Genomic DNA, 5,130 nt, shown 5'->3' with positions numbered 1-5,130 from the left:
GCAGAATCTTCCTGCTTTGGGTTTCATCACCTGAAATGGTTTTAAATCAATAAAGTTGGAATCTCTTAAAAGGACGGGGGCTTCCCTGGTGGCGCAGTGGTTAAGAATCCTTCTGCCAATGCAGAGGACACGGTTTTGAGCCCTGGTCTGGGAAGATCCAACATGCCACAGAGCAACTAAGCCTGTGCACCACAACTATTGAGCCCGCGCGCCACAATTACTGAGCCCGCGTGCCTAGAGTCGGTGCTCCACAAGAGAAGCCACCGCAATGAGAAGCCCGCGCACCACAATGAAGAGTAGCCCCCGCTCGCTGCAGCTAGAGAAAGCCTGCGCGAAGCAACGGAGACCCAACGCAGCCAAAAATAAATAAATAAAATAAATTAATTTTAAAAAAAGAAAGAAAAGACGGACAGCCCATGACGTGAACTATAGAGTTTGTGGACAAATTTATATTGGGTGCTTAGTGGCATAATGCCCGCAGACTCCTGAGAGGGTCCCAAAGTTCTTAGAGCCCCACTTGGGCTTTTGAATGAGAGAGGTGCAAAGTTCGATAAATAATGGCCCTTGTACGGCCCAGTGGTTAGGACTCCACACTTCCACTGAAGGAGGCACAGGTTCGCTCCCTGGTCGGGAACTAAGATCCGGAACGGTGCGTGCCCCGCGACCAAAAAAAAAGGAATGGCCCTTGTGGATAAGCACAAAGTCAAGCGACAGCGATTGGACAGAATCTGTGAAGGTATCCTCCCCTAGATCATGAATGGGCCCCTTGCACGCCCCCCCCCCCCGTGGTGCTGCTCCATGGCCGAGACTGCACAGTGGAGATGCCCATCCTGAAGGACCTGGCCACCGTGGCCTTCTGTGACACACAGTCCACTCAGGAGATCCACGAGAAGGTTTTAAACGAGGCTGTCTGTGCCACGATGTACCACATCATCACCCTCACCGGGGAGGACCTGAAGGAGTTCGAGGCCCCGAGGGTGATGGTGCGGATAGGCAGCAGCTTCAACCACGCGGACGGCAAGGCTGCGGGAGAGCTCGGGATCGCCTCGTGCTAACATCCCACGGCGGCCGTGGAAGAGACAGACGACTCCACCATCTGCCACATCCTCAATCTGTCCCGGGGGAACCCATGGCTGTACCAGGCACTGCGGAAAGCCCGTGGGTACAGAGCGTCGAGCTGATCCGGGAGGTTGCCTCAGGGGCAGCCTGCATCCGTGGGGAGATGCTGGGCCTCATGTGCTTCTGTCGCACGGGGCAGATGGTTTGGATTCAGCATCATATTTTATTTTTTTCCAGTTGTTCCAGCACTATTTATTGAAATGATATTCCTTTCCCCTTTCCCCATTGAATAGCTCTAGTGTCTTTTTTTTTAAAACATTTTTATCGGGGTATAATTTCTTTACAATGGTGTGTTAGTTTCTGCTTTATAACAAAGTGAATCAGTTATACATATACATATGTTCCCATATCTCTTCCCTCTTGCGTCTCCCTCTCTCCCTCAGCATCATATTTTATGACCCCTACTTGCAGGATGGGATCGAGCCGTCCTTGAGTGTGCAGAGGATCTACATCCTACAGGACTTACTGTATCAGAGAGACTGCATCTCCTTGCACTGTAGTCTCAACGGATATAACCGCCACCTCATCACTGATTTCACTATAAACCAGATGAGACAAGGGACATTCCTAGTGAATGCCACCCGCGGAGGACTGGTGGATGAGAAAGTCTTAGCTTAAGTCCTCAAGGAAAGCACCAATCGGAGTCTTTCGGCTTTGCTCAGGGTCCCTTGAAAGATGCACCACATCTCATTTGTACACCTCACACGGCCTGGTATAGTGAGCAGAGACCAGCTAGGCAATCACATGTGGCATGCCAGAAAGCTTAAGAAACTGTGAACTAGGAATTCTTGGTCATAACAGCACCCTGGTCCGTAATAGATCAGCGAGCAATTCATCCAGAGTTCGATGGTGCCACCTACAGACGCCCGCCAGGCATCATAGGCGTGGCTCCGGGAGGACTTCCTGCAGCCTTGGAAGGGATCATGCCCCGGGGCATCCTGGGGACCCACAACCTCCCCACGGTGGCACACCCTTCCCAAGCTCCCTCTCCCAACCAGCCCACGAAAACATGGGGACAGCCCAGAACACCCCAACAAGCAATAGCAGAGAGTGAGGAAAGGTAATCATTTGGATACAACTGGCACCAAGAGACAGTGAAAAACAGATGAACCAAGAGAAAAGGAACTTGACAGTCTTTTAAACTGATTCTGGACATTTGCATCATGGATGGTGTTAAAACCACAAAACAGCTAGCGACAGGGGCAAACTGAAGATGTCACCTGTTTACAGAAGCACGGAAAAAGACTGGACGTGATTTAGTAACGACCAACTTCTGTTATCGTGAGTTAAGTTTTTCATCTGTGCATCCAATCACAAAGAGTAAATAGATCTTGGGACTTCCCTGGTGGTCCAGTGTTTAAGATTCCACACTCCCAATGCAGGGGGCCCAGGTTCGATCCCTGGGCAGGGAACTCGATCCCACATGCCGAAACTAAGACCTGGCACAGCCAAATAAATTTTTAAAAATACTTGAAAAAATTACCTTGCCAATTTCTTTAAAAAAAAAAAAAAGAATAAATAGATCTTTTTCCTTTATCCGTCTCTTGGGCACAGCAGGTCCTGAACCCCTTGCTCTAGAATGTTGCATCAAGAGTCCCAAACATCTTAACATTGTAAATCAACTATACTTCAATTGAAAACAAACAAAAAATTAAAAAACCGGGCTTCCGTGGTGGCTCAGTGGTTAAGAATCTTGCTACCAATGCAGGGGACATGGGTTCCCCTGTCCCCCGCATCCCGCCCCCCGGGAAGATCCCACATGCCGCGGAGCAACTAAGCCCGTGCGCCACAACTACTGAGCCTGCTCTCTAGAGCCCGCGAACCACAACTACTGAGGTCCCTTCGCCTAGAGCCCGTGTTCCTCAACAAAGAGAAGCCGCCGCATTGAGCAGTCCACGCACCGCAACAAAGAGTAGCCCCCTCTCGCGGCAACTAGAGAAAGCCTGCGCACAGCAACAAAGACCCAACGTAGCCAAAAAAAAAAAAAGTTTAAAAATAAAAACAAAACCAAAACCCAAAACCTAACAACAAAAAAGAGTTCCAAACATCAAAATAAAAAATAGTAAGAGGAAATCACCATCCTGACTCTAGTTCCTTCAGTCCAGGGGGGCTGGCTACCTTTTTTGCTAATAGGAAGGTTAAATTACTACAAAATGGGGAGAAAACTGTTTGTGTTAGACAACCACGAGCATAGGATCAAAGACAGTACAGGCTTCTGTACAGAGAAGCCTCACCCATCTGAACTCCACACAGAGCGGGCAAGTTGGTTGTGAGTTCAGTAATGCCTTCTGATGATTCAAAAAAAAAAAAAAGTATTAAGTTTCACAAGCTGTTTATAATCAAAAATATGTTCTCAGTTTCATATCCTCAGCTATTTTATTGAGTGGCAAGTCTTGAACTGAAAGTGTTCAAGAAGAATAATGTTGCATTTTATGGTAACTTGTCAGATTGTCTATGAACAAACGCACTTTTTTAGACATTGATAAAGTCTTCTTTTCTTCATGAGATATTTTATATAAGAATACTTCAGGTGTGTTATTAGATGTGACTGATTTTAACAAATTCTATTAGATTTATATCAGCTAGTTACATGTTGTATTCATAGCCTTTTGTGAATCACCGCCTTTCTGGTTAAAAGATGGCCTATTTTGAGCCTTTGGATAGGGACATTCCGGTTTTCCTTTTCAAGTTTTTTAAAAAATAAATTTATTTATTTAACTTATTTTTGTATGTGCTGGGTCTTCCTTGCTGCGCGTGGGCTTTCTCTAGGTTGCGGCGAGCGGGGTCTACTCTGTTGCAGTGCGCGGGCTTCTCATTGCGGTGGCTTCTCTTGTTGCGGAACACGGGCTCTAGGCGTGTGGGCTTCAGTGGTTGTGGCTCGCGGGCTCTAGAGCGCAGTCTCAGTAGTTGTGGCGCACGGGCTTAGTTGCTCCGCGCGGCATGTGGGATCTTCCTGGACTGGGGCTCGAAACCATGTCCCCTGCTGTGGCAGGTGGATTCTTAACCACTGCGCCACCAGGGAAGTCCTGACATTCCTGTTTTGTGACCAAAAAACCTTCAAAACTGTCCCAAACAGAAAAATAATGGCTATCAGAAATATGTTTTATTTTAGTGTGTTACCATTACTGTATTTGTTTATTGTAAAGGTGGACATTTAGTGTTCAGTGCAGTTTTCAATAAAAAGTAAATATATTTCAAAAAAAAAAAAAAAAACCTTCTGAGAATACCATTTAGCCTGGTATTTGACCAAACAACTGGTTACCATAGCCTAACAAAATTGACACATAAACTGAACCATCCTTCAATCTAAGTGACTTTGCTGGTTGGCCCCGTTGCAGGCAGGCTTCCCAGGTCGCCCTGATCTCCTTCCCTTTTTGGATACCCTCACTGTCTGAAATCAACTCCATGCTGTCTTTAGAATGTAAGGTCCTATCTGTGCTGTTCACAGCCCAGAAACATAGATGCTAAAAAAAAAGTAAAAAACAAAACAAAAACATCCCACACATTAAAGAAACAGAGCAAGAAAAGAAACAAAAAATTGCACATAAAGGAGGGCAGGGGGGCCTGGCAGATGTCAGCTGTGACACCTAATGTGTAATGAGGATCTCTGTGTCTCCCCTTGATGGGGGTGTCCGGCAACTGGAGGCTGGAGGGAGTGGGGGTAGGCTGTGAGTCAATTTCCCCAACATTCCTGAAGTTGGGAGGTGGGGTTTCCAGGACCCAGGGTCTTAGGGGAAGGGGGCTATGCAGGCATGACTTCCAGGTTCAGGGGGGTTTTCCTGGGATGACCTTACCGAGTCGGAGCCTGGATTCCACCCTCAACGGTCCTCAAGGGACCACAGGTGGAGTGAGAAGAGGCACCTGGGGCCCCTTGGCAGCCAGTGGCCTCACTCAACTGTGGCTGCTGCCCCACCATGTGTTTCTGGTGAGGCTGTGACCACAACAGCCTCTGCACTCCTTCTTCAGCCGCTGAGATACGAGTCACATCTCTGGCTTGGTCCCTCAGGGCTC

The 5,130-nt window shown here is 47.7% G+C and overlaps 1 pseudogene; it reads left to right on the top strand.

The window, feature by feature from the left end:
• Positions 1-678: 678 nt before the first annotated feature.
• LOC136120985 (C-terminal-binding protein 2-like) lies at positions 679-2,163 on the top strand (annotated as a pseudogene).
• The last annotated feature ends 2,967 nt before the right edge of the window (positions 2,164-5,130 follow it).

This window comes from Phocoena phocoena, chromosome 3, assembly GCF_963924675.1.
Source record: "Phocoena phocoena chromosome 3, mPhoPho1.1, whole genome shotgun sequence".
NCBI lineage: Eukaryota > Metazoa > Chordata > Mammalia > Artiodactyla > Phocoenidae > Phocoena > Phocoena phocoena.
Note: the sequence above shows the minus strand (reverse complement) of the source record. Positions and strands in the feature narration are given on the sequence as shown.